The following is a 14,859-nucleotide window of genomic DNA, read 5'->3' as shown; positions in this document are numbered from 1 at the left end:
AAAGAGAAGGTCAGTTTTAGTTTCTCAGAAGGCTTTTTCTCTAAATAGAGGTCTTAAAGACAACTGGGAGTTAGCATGACAAAAGGAAAAAGAAGGACTGGGGCCACAGGTAAAACCTCTACAGTAGGGAGAACTGGGATATTCAGGACACTACCAAGAGAATTTAGCGTGTCTAACTTTGGTTTGGGGCGGGGGCAGATGGCAAGGCATCATTTAGAGAGGGATGAAGGGTATATATCATAGAAATTACAAAACAGGGTAAATTGTGAGTCTAAGTAAGGAGCAGTTGAAAGCAAATACTGTGATGTGTGGAGTGGTCTTGCATTGGCTTGTTAGAGCTGACTGGTATATTTTCAGGAATCTTGTGTGCAAGGCACCATCATTTTGGTAGCTTAAAACTGGCCATAGTAACAAAAATTGGCAAAAGCCAGACATTTGATTCTACATACTGTGTATAAGCACACCATTAGATAAGTATGGACAGGACATGTACTTATTTACCATTTAGAGATATTGTGATAGCAATGTAGAGTGCATTGGAAGGAGGAAATGGAGAGAAGAAGGCTGATTGGGAAGCTGATGCATTAACCAAGCAAAGGATGGATGTTTATAGACTTTAACAGAAGGAAAGGTATTTATATTAATCTTTTTTCTCACTACTTTTGCTTATTTAATTCTACTTTCTCCTCCTATTATGCTATACATTAAAAGAAAATCTTTCTTTGTACTTCTCCAAGGTATCTACTAACAAATTTTCATCAAACACATTACCCTGTTGTGGACATTGTGATTGTCTCTCTAATATCCCCTAATTTATTGCAACTTTAAGATTTGGGAGGATTTCGCCTCACCCTGAGCTCCAGGCAAATGCCCTAGAGGTCTAGATCCATCTGGAAAATGCTGTTTGTGATTGTGTTATCCCATGCGGTTGGACCCGGATCCCTGGACCTGGCCTTCATTCACTTGTAGAAACATCCTCAAGGTGGGGACTCTTTTTGGACAAATGTGAAATATGACCTTCCCTCTCATCATATTTATAGTCAGATACAACTAGTAGTAGTAGATACTAGTGGTCTTGAGAGAAGCCAGCCTAAGTACTAAGCTGAACGTAACACAAGCTGTTTTTAGAAAATAGAAACGAAACCCTAATCTAATCACACCTGAAATTTAAACTATATATGGAATTTGATGTCTCAAGAACACATGAAGTTTAATTATATCATTTAAAATGATATTTGCTGCAAATATCTTTTTCCATTCCATTTTTGCTTTAACATTTGTTGTGGTCATATTTATTAATTTTTTCATTATGATTTATGTATTTTGTGTTTTTTACAAGAAAACTTCCTTACTCATGGCCATTGAGACATTATTGTAGCTTATTAAAGTTTAGCATTTTGATTTTTATAAAATGAGCATTCATGTGTCTATAATTTATTTCTTCTATAAAACGTGACATTATTAGTATCATCATCATCAACATCATTATTATTTTTATCCTTTTGGAAAGCTAAAAATTCCAGAATTTTTCATTGAACATCCCATCATTTACCATATTAAAGTTCAAATCTATGCATGCATTTTGGGGGCCTTCCTGATCCAGTAATATTTTTTCTTTTTCTGTTGTTGTAGAATATGTGAGAGGTTCAATTATTTGCGCATAGAGAGGCCAGGACTCAGGAATGATTTTGAGAAAGAAAAATGGTTTATTGACGGCTGGCCAGACTCGGGAGCTTTCTGTTTCAATCCCGAGCCACGAACAAGATTTTTGAATCCTTTTTATACAGAGAGGAAAGGCCAAATGGTCCTTTTGTTTCAGTTCTCAATAGGCTTGAATTAGCATATATATCTTCCACATCATAGGTAAGCTTTTGGCATGGACTTCATACATTCTAGATAAGCTTTTAGCCCATTTGGTTTGCATTTTCCCTGAATATTTAAAGTTTATAGACTTTGCATTGTTTAACTGTTTCCTGGGACTGGAGTCGTTGCCATGGTCACCAAGGGCAAGACTGCAGTCTCTTATCGTCTCACACCCACAAGTTAGGACAGACAGCTTAGGTTAAGGTTATCTCTGAAAAGACAAAGAGCCTCCCACCCATAACCCACATCACTGTGAAATTCCACTTTTGTTTTAAATGTATAATATAACTTTACAATTATTTTATAATCACCTAGGACAAATTCCTCTACCAAGGGATTGTTCCATAATTTCTTTTTTATACTTGTATTTTTGTTTCTAATTATTTTTTAATGTGCTAGTTCCAAAAATATTTTGTCATTTTGCCTTAAAATCATAGGTTAATTTTATGATAATTGACACATTATTTAAAATGCAATATGGTGTGATGAATCTGGACTCAGATGGGATCTCCCTTCATAAGACTTTCATGCTAATGTGCTGGAGGTGCAGTTAATGTTGGGGTTTAAGATATATTTAGGGGATTTGAATCTCTGGACTGACAATGTGATAGCCAGATCCTGAGCCTCAACAGACTCCAGCACCTACAATCTGATTTATTGGACTTACCACACTCAGCTAAGATGGAGGTGAAGAAGGACAACCACCACACCATGGAGCCTAGAGTGATTACAACTGAAAATGGGAGGATTGCATCCAGCATCCAGGTGGAATCTGAGCCTCCTCTTGACATAAAGGTGCAATGGACACAACCAATCCAGTGTCCACATAGAAGAGGTGGCATTGGATTGGGAAAAGTGGACATAATGGACAAAGGGTATGGGGAAAGGCAGGAAGAGATGAGAGGTGGAGGCGTCTTCGGGACATGGAGCTGCCCTGGATGGTGCTTCAGAGGTAAAATGCAATATGTATATATTTTTCTTTTTTTGCTTTTCTTTTATGCCCTTTAATCATATTATTTTTTTTCTTTTGAGATCTTTCTCATCATTTGTTATATTTACATCTAAAAATGAAGGCAACTTTCTTTCCTCTTGAAAAATCAGTATAAATCCCTAAATATTTTTGTCTCATTGAATGGGCCAGGATAACCTCTATAGTGTTAAAAAGAGGAAGGATTTGCTGTTTTTCCTTTATGTGCTGTGCATGTGTATGTACGTGGAGTTCATATTGTAGCTATTTGATGGAAAATGGTTAAGGAGACAGATCTATATCAAACATCTTATTACCAATTAATTTTTTTAACTTTATATTTCATATAATATTTCAATTACAGGATAGTTGTAAAGATAGTACAGAACGTTCTCAATACCCTTCACCCAGCTTTTTAAAAAATGCTGATCTCTTACATAAACATGGTATCTTTATCAAAATGAAGGAATTATCAGTTGTGCAACACTATTAGGGTATCACCAGTTTTTGCACTAATGTCCTTTTTTTGTTCCAGGATCCAGTGCAGTTAGTTACCATATCTCTTTACCTTCCTTTAACCTGTGACAATTTCTCTGACAAATCTTGTTTCGTACAACCTTGATATTTTTCAAAATCACTTTTCATGTATTTTGTAGAATGTCTTCTCAGATTTGGTTTATCTGTTATTTACTCATGAATAGGTTAGGTTTTTAGGTTTGGGGGAAGAATACTGCATAGTAAGTGCCCTCCTCATCAAATCCTACAAGGACACATGTAATATTAACACGTCAATATTGGTAAAGTGAGCTATGATCACTTGACTGAGGTGCTATCTGTAAAATTGCTGTTATTTTTCCACCCTCTGTGTGTGAGTCCAGTTCATGAACATGGGGAGAAGAAACAAGCTCCACCTGCTGGAGGGAGGAATATCAAAGAATTTGTTAGCATTTGTTAAAACCACCACAGTAATAAATATTTTGCAGAAGATATTTTGAGGCTATGCGAATATTTCTTTCTCTTTAAAATTTTGTGCACTAATATTAGCATTCACCTTGATTTTGTCATCAGCAATTTTTACTGTGATATTCTGAAGATTTTATTTACTATTTTCCTCACTTTTTTTCATTTGCCATTTGAAATTCTTCTTAAGAAAGATTTGTCCCTTCTCTTCCAATTATTTATTCAATTATTTGTTTCTATCAGAATGGACTCATAGATATTCATATTTTTCTTTGGATTATAACCAACATTTAATTTGTTGCCAAAATTGTTCCAGCTTTAGCCATGGGCTAATATTTATACAAGATTCTTTTCTTAGTAAGGTGACTTAATCTGAAGTAGAATGTGCTGTAACTGTCCTCAGGCCAAGAGGTGGCACACTCACTGAAAGGTGTGGGAAATGGTATCAATTACCATCTACACTAAAGGTTTTCAAGAAAAACTACTTCAGAAATAATAAATTTTTCAACAGACTGCGTAGGACAACATACCCCCGGTATCTGAGATCAAAACCGAACTGTTCATGTCTGCTATCCCAGACTTTCATTAAATACTGCTATATGGCACCCAAAGTTTAGTTTTAAGACGTGTATTCAATTTGTCCAAAAGACCGCTACAAGTATAGGCAGGATATGTGTGACAGTTGACTCACCCATGTATCCTGCATGTTGTGAAACATTTGTTACAAACTATGAAAGAGCATAGTTGAAATATTACTACTAACTTTATAGCCCATATCTTTTATTTGTTATATTTCCCCTGAACCCACCTGATTGTTAACACCCTGACTTGGTATTATATATTTACTATAGTTCATGAGAGAATGTTCTCCAATTTGTCCGGTTAATTACAGTCCTTCTCATGAGGACTTCTGAAGCAGGTGAAGGGAGGAAGACACAAAGTGGTGGGTATTATCTGTTTCTACTGTTTCGACCATTCCTCTTTCCTTTCAGCAACTGCTTTTTGTTTTCTTTTTTCTTTCATTGTTTATTCTACTTATCATTTATTTTTTTTAAATATCCTTTAAATTTTTTTTAAAAGAAACTTAGATTACATAAATGTTACATAAAAAATCCAGGGGATTCCCATATACCCCGCTCCCTAGCCCGCCCACATTTTCCAACATTAACAACATCCTTCATTAGTATGTGGTACATTTACCACAATTGAGGAACACATCTTGGAATATTGCCACTAAGCATGGATTATAATTTACATTGTATTTTACACTCTCTCCCACAGACTTTTGTAAATTATTGCATGATATACAATGGCTTGTATCTGTCTTTGCAATGTCTTTCAGGACAATTCCCAAGTCCCAATAATGCCCCCAAATTACACCTATTTTTCCCTCTCCCTCCCCTCAGAATCTTCAGTGGCCACTGCCTCCATATCAACGCTAGGATCACAATAAATCTATAGTAGAATAATAGTAAGTCTACTCTAGTCCATCGTCCATTCCCCAATCCTGAGGATTTGGGGATGGCAATACCCACTCCTCCTCTAATGGAGAGGGGGCTTAGATCCCATGGAGCAGATGGATGGGACTATCTTGCCCTCAGTTGCAGACATTCTCGTTGTCAATCATCATCTCCTTGTTAGTTGTCCTGGGTGTAGTTTTAAGTGCACCCAATCCTCCTCTCCAATTTTTAGCATTTCTTAATTTCAAGAACTAAAAGATTCTGTAGACTTATTTCTCTGCCTTTGATGTAGAATTTTTCATTTTTCTGGGGAACTCTGGCTCCTTCTTTGGAGAATTATGTTTAGAAAATCCTTTGGGGGGATATGTGTGCTTATTGGTAGTAGGTGACTCTCCTTTTAGGCCCTCTAGTGGACAGAGTTAAGAAATACATGCATATATACTAACATGCACTCCTCTATATTTATTGCTTTATCCGAATAAATACTAAATTAAACATGAGTTCATACTGAAATGAATTCATACTAAAATCCAGCCTCATAAGATTTATTCTAGGATGCCCCCCTTGCTTATTTGTAAGAAGTCTAATGTAATGTAAGAAATCAGCAACAAGTTTTTACACTTTATTTACTAATTTGTTTAAACCAACTGTGATGGTTAATTTTATGTGCCCACTTGCTAAGCCATAGTATCCAGTATTTAATCAAATACCAATCTAGATGTTGCCATGAAGATATTTCGTAAATGTGGTTAACATTTTCAATCAGTTGTGGGCAGTACTGCTCCAATCAATCAAAGGCCTTAACATCAAAACCTGAGGTTTCCCAGAGAAGAATAAATTCTGCCTCTAAGACTGCAGCATAAATCCCTGCTTGGGTTTCCTTTTTGCTGGCCTGCCCTATAAATTTTGGACTTGCCATTCCCCACAATTGTTTGAACCTATTCCTTAAAAAAAAAAAATTATATATAAATATATATTTATAGGTTATGTTTCCCTGAAGAGCCCTGTCTGATACACCTAGTATGCATGTAAAGTTGATTTAGAATTGCTAAACAGTATCCCTCTGAGAAGTATTTCGGGTGCAGTGATTATGTACAATTTTTTTTTCTATAATATTTAATTAGCGTTATAGTGTGCAGTCAAGCACTGCTTTCAAAGGTTATTTAGGTCAGCACTTGTTTCGAATGATTTAAGCTGGGTTTTAAATTCGAGTCCAGATGGAGGTCAGGTGTGACCCAATGGGAATGTGAGGCCTTAATGTAATCGAAAAGACAATTTGTTACTTAACGAGTCCCGGAGAGTGGGGTACCAGGAACGATGGATGGGAAACGCGATCGACTCAGGTGGCTCAACCAGCAGGCGGGGGGCTCACAAGCAGGGCAAGGGGGACCCGTGGGCGTGTGCCTTTCTTGTGGTCCAGGGGTGGAGGGTAGATTTCCCGTGGGAGTCCAGGATTGGTTAAAGCAAATGTGCGCGAACAGGAAGGAGAGGCGGAGACGCAGAAACTGGTCATCTTCTCATTTGGGACCAGCCCTGGGTTTGGGATGAGGCATGTGGGTGGTGTGGGTGGTGTGGGTGGTGGTTGTATTTGAAGTTTGGGCCCTGGGGAAGTTTATACTGCTTATTAACTAGGCCAAAGGTCAGCGTTGAGGCAAGAGGCCTAGCCAAAATGAGATGTGTGCTAGAAGCAGCAAGATTTTGATAATTACAACAGCTGCCTTACAGCCCTGCGCCTTTCAGGGAGGCGATGCCATGCATTTGTAAAAAGGATTTGATTTATTTTTCACAGTCTCCATTCCATCCGGAGTTCCACTGACATCCTGGTTGGGTTTTTTTTTTTTTTTTTTCTAATTGTGTACTGTATAATTCATTCTTGCCATATGCATATGAATAAAGTTGCTATAAACATGAGTGTTCAGGTTTTGTATGAATATAGGTTTTAATTACATAAAAGTAAAATTGCTGAGTCGTGTGGTAAATCAATGTCTCACTTTGTAAGAAACTGCTAACCTATTTTCCAAAGTGGCTGTAACATTTTTCATTTCTATTAGCATTGTATGAGAGTTCTTGCTGTTATTCATCCTTATCAGTACCTGGCATTTTCAGGCTGTTGGTTTCTGTCTATCTATATCTATCTATCTATCTATCTATCTATCCATCCATCCACCCACTTACCTACCTACCTGTTAGCCATCCATTCATCCATTCATCCATCCATCCATCCATCCATCTATCCATCCAGTTATTTAAATTGTATACATTCTTAGGTGTGCAGTGCTATATCATTGTACTTTTAATGTGCATTTCCTTAAAGATTAATGATATTGAGCATATTTTCATAAGATTATTTCCCTTCTGTATATTATCATTGTTAAAGTGTCTTTTCAGATATTTTGGCCATTTTTTTTTTTTTTTAAAGATTTATTTATTTATTTAATTTCCCTCCCTCCCCTGGTTGTCTGTTCTTGGTGTCTATTCGCTGCATCTTATTTCTTTGTCCGCTTCTGTTGTCGTCAGTGGCACGGGAAGTGTGGGCGGCGCCATTCCTGGGCAGGCTGCTCTTTCTTTTCACGCTGGGCCATTTTTCACGCTTGGCCATTTTTAATGAGCTACCCGTATTCATTTTGTTAAATTTTAAGATTATCTGCAATCAGATATGTGATTTGCATATATTTGTCCCAGATATATGCATATATTTGTCCCAGATATATGCATATATTTGTCCCAGACTGTGGTTTAAATTTCTTAAAAACATTTAACACCTTTATTGAGATATAATTCAGTCATCACCTCAACTTAATTGTAGAGTATTTTCATCACCCCCAAAACAAACCCTGTACCCATTAGCAATCGCTCCATGTTTCCCCCAGTTCTCCCAGCTCCACTTTCTGTTTCCCTTTAGAGATTTGCCTATTTTGGACATTTCATATAAAGGGATCACTCAATATGTGTCTTTTGTGTCTGGTTTCTTTCCTCTAGCATATTGCTTTTAGGAGTCATCCATGTCGTAACTTGTACAGTAATTCATTCCATTTTATTGTTGAAAAATATTCCCCTGTATGGATATACCACATTTTGTTCATCCATGTATCAATTGATGAATATTTGGGTTGTTTCCACTCTTAGCTATTAAGAATAATATTACTATGAACATTCATGCACAAGTATTTGTGCAGACATATGTTCTCTTGTGTATATGCCTAGGACTGGAAATGCTGGATTATCTAGTAACTCTATGTTTGACCTTTTGAGGAATTGTCATATTGTTTTCAAAAGCAGCTATATCATTTTACATTCCTACTTGCAATTTATGAGGGCCTCAATATCTTCACATACTCACCAACACTTGTAATTATCTGACTTTTTGATTCTAGCTATTCTAGCGGGTGTGAAGTGGTATCTCATTGTGGTTTTGATTTATATTTCCTTGATGGATAATGATAGCAAACATCTTTTCTTGAATTTATTGACTATTTGTATATCTTCTTTGAGGAAATGTATATTTACATCCTTTATCCTTGGGTTTTTTTTCTAATTATTGAGTTGTAAGGAGTTTTTTTATAGTTGGTCAGATATTGTTTTCATACTCTATGCTAATTCTTTAGATATGGTTTCCTTAAGTTCTTTGAACATATGTATAATAGCTGAGCTAAAGTCTTTAGTAAGTCCAGTATATGTGCTTCCTCTCAGGCAGTTTCTATGAACTAGTTGGTTTTCTTTTGTATAGGACATACTTTTTGGTTTCTATGTATGTCTTTTTTTCCATTTTTTTAATTAAATAAATTGTGGGTTTACAGAAAAATCATATATAAAATAGAAGGTTCCTGTGTACCACCCTATCATTAATGCCTTGCATTGGTGGGGTACATTTGTTGTAACTGATTAAAGTACAATTTTACAATTGTACATTAACTATAGTCCATGTTTTAACTTAGAGTTCACTGGTTGTGTCATGCAGTACCATGGATTTTTAAAAATATTATTCTACTGCCATATAGATAACCTAAAATTTTCCCTTTTAATAACATTTAAATATGTTTCAGTGCTGTTAATTACATTCACAATGATATTCCACCATCACCATTATCTATTACCTGAGGGATGAAATGGGGTCCCTGTTAAGGGACGAGCGGGGTCCCTGTTGCGGGACGAATGGGGTCCCGTTGTGGGACGAGCGGGGTCCCTGTTAAGGGACGAGTGGGGTCCTGTTGTGGGACGAGAGGGGTCCCTGGCGTGGGGAAGAAAGCCTCGTACGGCCGCTGAGGCTTCCCTCGGGGGCTTCAAAGGCGTGGAGGGCGCACGACCCAGGAAGAAGTCGCGGAGACAGGCTGATGGCACAAGTCTGGTTTATTGTGGAGGGGATGCAGATTTATAGGATTGGGGAGTGGTGTGGCAGGTTCTGATTGGCTAGGGCAAATGCTGTTTCCATATAAGGCAATGTTCTGGCATTGGGCTAGTGATTGGCCAGTAGAGTATGTGCTAACTCTTGATAGGCTGAAGCTGTTGCTGGGCAAACAGCGTACTAAGAGATTAGGTTTAAGGGAGGGGGGAGGGGAAGTGAGAGCTGGGCTAAGCGGGAGATAGGAAGGGGGAGGACGGTGCCGGCTAGCCGCTAGCAGCAAAGGCCTAGTCAGGCGTGGCCACCTTGTCTAGGCCCAGTGGGCAGAGGCGGTGTCACCTCTTGCCGCACTGTTTGCCACTGAGGCAAGCCGGGTGCCCCTCCTCCCACAATTACCCACACTTTTCATTGTCCCAAATAGAAATTGTACATTTTAGCTTTACATTCTTATTCCCTGTTCTACCCTGTTCCCTTGTAAGGTATATTATAGATTCTGACTCTATGAGTTTGCTATTTCTAATTATGTCATATCAATAAGATCATAAAATATTTGTCCTTTTTTGTTTGGCTTATTTTACATTTCATGATGCCCTCAAGGTTCATCCACGTTGTTGCATGTGTCATAATTTCTTTCCTTTTCACAACTGAATAATATTTTATTGCATGAGTATACCACATTTTGTTTATCCATTCATCAGTTCATGGATATTTACTTCCCTCTTTTGGCAATTATGAATAATGTTGCTCTGAATGTTGGTGTACAAATATCTGATCAAGTCCCTGTTTTCAATTCTTTTGGGTATATACCTGGAGGTGAAATTGCTAAGTGATTTAGTCATTCTATGCTAAACTATCTGAGTAACTTCAAAATTGTCATCCACAGTGGCTGTACCATTTTACATTGCTACCAGTAATGAATGGGTGTTCCTATTTCCCCACATCCTCTCCAACACTTGTAAGTTCTGTTTTTTACTTTTAATATAGACATTCTAGTGGGTGTGCAATGGTATTTCATTGTGGTTATGAGTTGCATTTCCCTAATGGCTAAGGATGTGGAAAATCTTTTAATAGACTTTTTGGCTATTTGTATATCTTCTTTTGAGAAATATCTATTCAGTTCTTTTGCCCATTTTTAAATTGGGTTGTTTATTTTTTTGTTGTTGAATTAAATATTTCTTTATATATTATTTATATATTTTTAATATTAAATACTTATCAGATATCCCATTGTGTAGATTGTCATTTTCATGATAAAGTCCTTTGAGGAATAAAAGTTTGAAATTTTGATCACATTCCATGTATCTGTTTTTTTCTTAGCTTGTCACATGGCAAAGCACCTAGCAGCATCTCCTGGTCTCTCCCTTCTTTTCTGGGGTCTGTTGATGTTCAACTTCTGACTGTTCCCTCTGTGGTTCTCTCTCTCTTTCTCTCTGCTGAAACTTCTCTTATAAGGGACTCCAGTAAAAGGATTAAGACCCATCCTGATTGAGGTATGCCACACCTTTACTGAAGTAACCTCATCAATAGCTCCTACTTACAATGTTTTCACACCCACAGGAATGGATTAAGTTTAAGAACATATCTTTCAGGCGTACATACAGCTCCAAACCAACACAATCAGTTTGTGACAGGACATATTTTCCTTCAAGTTTATCCTGTCTGGTGTTCTCTGGCATCTTGGATGTACATACTTTCATCTTTTGCTAAGTTTGGGATGTTTTCTGTCATCATTTCTTGGAATATTCTTTCTGTCACTTTTTCTCTGTGTTCTCTCTCTGGGACTCTGATAATGAGTATATTGGTATGCTTGATGGTATCCCAGAGGTCTCTTAGGTTATTTTCATTTTTTATGATTCTTTATCCTTCTGCTTCTCAGCCTAATTTCAGTTGTCTTGTATTTGAGTTCACTGATTCTTTCTTCTGCCAGCTTCATTCTGTTTTCAAAACCTTCCTGGGAATTTTTCATTTTAGTTTCTGTTGTCTTCAACTCCAGGTGTTCTGTTTGATTTCTTTTAAAAATTTTATTTCTTTTTTGAAATTTTCATATTCTTCATTCATTGTTTTCCTGAATCCTTTAATTCTTTCACTGTATTTTCTTTTATCTCCTTGAACATATTGACTATTTTCTGATATCTTTTAGCTCTTTCTCAATATTTTCCTTCATGTCCTTGAGCATATTAAAGATCATTTTTAAAATTCTTTGTTTTGTATGTCTCCAGTTTGATCATCTTCATTGATATTTTCTTTATTTTTTATCCTCTTCCTTTGGATGGGCCATCATTTCCTCTTTGTCTTATAAACTTTATTGCACACTGTACATTTTAGTATTTTAATGTGCTAACTCTGGAATTTTTCCCAATTCCTACCTCCCTCCCCCATCACCCAGTCTTGGAGAACTGGATTTTTATGTTCCTTTCTGGTAGCAGCAAGCTTCTCCAGGGATTGGAGCCCACCTGCTGCCAGCCAGGAGAGTGGGGTATGGGCAACAGTAACCATCAAGCAGAGAGAGCAATTTACTAGTTTTTACCATAAATGATCTTCCTCTTGTACTTCCCTGGATGCTGTAGAGTGTTTCTCTGGACTCATGAGTTTGAAATAGTTGATTCAAGACAGCTCCTGCCTATATAATAATTGTTATGGTAGAGGGACTAATTCCTGCAGCTTCCAAATCTGCTGGCTTGCCACAATTCCCCTTACCTCTAAATTTTTAAACGAAAACTAGATATTTTATACACTTTAATATGTCAGTTTTGGGAATCTGATCCACCCCCACCCCCAGGCTTGTTGTTGTTACTTTTTGTTATTATTATTGTTGCTTTTGTTTTTGTTTCTTTGATTCCCTTCCTATACTAATTACATAAAGTCTGTATTCTTTGTCCTGTGGACTGAAGTCTCTGCTCAGTTAGGTTAGTCATCAGTGAGTGACTGCACAGATATTTCCTTAAATGGGCTGAAACAATATGTTTCCCAGCTTTTGTCAAAGGGCTCTGTGTGTGCTGGGGCAAGCCTTCCAAACTCTGGTAGGTAATTTATTGCTTTGCATTAGATATCAGTTCCTGCTTGTGAAAACCACAAGGTTAGCCAGAGGTGAGAGTTTAGGACCTTCTCAGTTTTCTCTTGGACATACATGTGTTCTTCTAGATGCCTAGGAATATGTGAGAGATTTTCAAAATCTTTTATGCCCATGTCATTTCCTGAGAATTTTGGTCAGCTTCTTATTAGTCTCAACTGGTATTGATGCCTAAGGCAGCTATTATCATTACCAATTGCCATTGATATTTTTCCCCAAAAAGCCTTAGGGATAAGGTTGTTTGTATAGAGAAAGCTGTGAATAAGTTCAAATAAAGACAAGTCTCAAAATGGAGATTTTCCAGGGACTTGTTAGAAAAGTTAAATAATGACAATTCTCTGGGATGGTGCTGTGGGAGAGCTCCACACCCATTCTTCCCACTACTGTGGTTGCTATGCTGCTGGTTGGCACCGCTATGGAAACTTCAAGGCTGTAGATTTTCAAAGTTATTGCAGAAATGAAAGAGGGGAATGGGATGCTGGTTAAGTTAAAATGTGACAGTTCACCGTTCTTGTAAGCTGATGACAAATTTCAAGAGTTCTGAAAACGTTGATTTTGACAATTTTTGCCAGCAATCTCATTGCTTTTAGGGATGACAGAATTTTCAGATATTCTTACTCTGTCATTCCAGAAGTTCTTTTTTTTTCTTAATTTGGCAGATTCTCATGTTTTAGAATTATATACTCTTATCAACTGAAATTTAAAAAAATTGAAAATCTGAATGTCAGAATTTGTAATGGCATAACCAAAATTTTACCTGGAGATAATTTTGAGTAAGTATGAGTATTACATCATGGGCAATTTTCTAGGGATATCTAGAAAAACAAATGGAGGATCACCTGCCAACTCAAATAAACATATTTGACTTGCACTTGTAGCTTAAATTCAGGAGAGTTACACTTATCTTTCTATATTATAGATTGGTTTTTAAACCTATACCTTATATTTTTAGGCTATAAGGATAAAATTCTTACCTGAGATAGATATTTTAGACAGTGTTGAGTCTGTTTATTTTCTACTCTCCCAAATTAGACTAACTAGAATAAGAGTTTAAAGATACAAAGATGCAGTTAGAGAGCTTCTGAATATAAAAGCAGTTGCTACCTGAAAATCTTTTGAATAAATATTCTAATGGATGTTTTGTGAAGGACTTCATTATTTCATCTCATAAATATTATTGATTCATATTCAAGTTAGTTTCGAAAGTCCCGTCATTAGGCAATTATTTACATCTTGATTTGATATGCCCATCCTTAGGTGATAAAGACTATGACATATTTAGCTTATCTAGTCCACATAAAAAATAGGCTTTAGTAAGTTTTATATTTCAAATTTACAAAAACTAAAATTAAAAAAATGATAAATCCATGTGGGACCCATATAAATCCAATACTAGGATAAATTTGAGAATGCATTTTCAAGTAGTGGCACATAAACAAAACCAAAAATAAGTAAACAAGCCAAAAAGAACAAAAGCAAACAAACAAACTAGATATAATATTCCAAAGTAAAAGCTAAACATATGACAAGTACCTAAGAGATTTAAAGATTAATTACTAGGTGTAGTAAAACAGAATAGGCCTCAGACATGTACCAAATAGGAAGGAGCTAAACCTAAGGCACTTGAATAAATATAGTATCTTTAAATTGCTTTATCTAATTTAAGGGGCAGTCTATGAAAAATCCTTTTGTGGCAAGTGCGGTCCACAGGACGTGTATTTGTCTTTTCTGAATACTGAGGTGGAGAATGCAAGAATGATATTAAAATAATAATCTCCATGGAAAAATTTCAACTATAGGTCTGCTGGTCTGCTCTCAATATATGTTTTAGGCTTAAATTTATATCTATATGACTGGGGAAACTGAGACCAAAAAAAAAAAAACAAGGACAAAGTAGTCTTAGTTTGGAAGAACTCTCTGGTCCTCGGGCAAAGCAAATGAAATCTCCTTTGGAGGAAAGCATTTCAATTTCTCAATTTAGACCATTCGATTAAGTTCAGAAATAAAAGATGAAATAGATGAAATGAGCAAAGCATAAGTGGCTATTAAAAGTGAGCAGGCAGACTAAAAAGTGCTTGGGAACTGAAGTGTATTTGTATTTCAAGTAGAAAAAACTGAACACAGATTTACCTGCAAGCCCCTCCTGCATGCACCCTAGCCAGAATCCTGGGCATAGCAGAACATAACATCTGTACTGGAA

The sequence above is a fragment of the Dasypus novemcinctus genome, chromosome 10 (genome assembly GCF_030445035.2).
Source record: "Dasypus novemcinctus isolate mDasNov1 chromosome 10, mDasNov1.1.hap2, whole genome shotgun sequence".
Taxonomy (NCBI): domain Eukaryota; kingdom Metazoa; phylum Chordata; class Mammalia; order Cingulata; family Dasypodidae; genus Dasypus; species Dasypus novemcinctus.
This window is presented reverse-complemented; position numbering follows the sequence as displayed.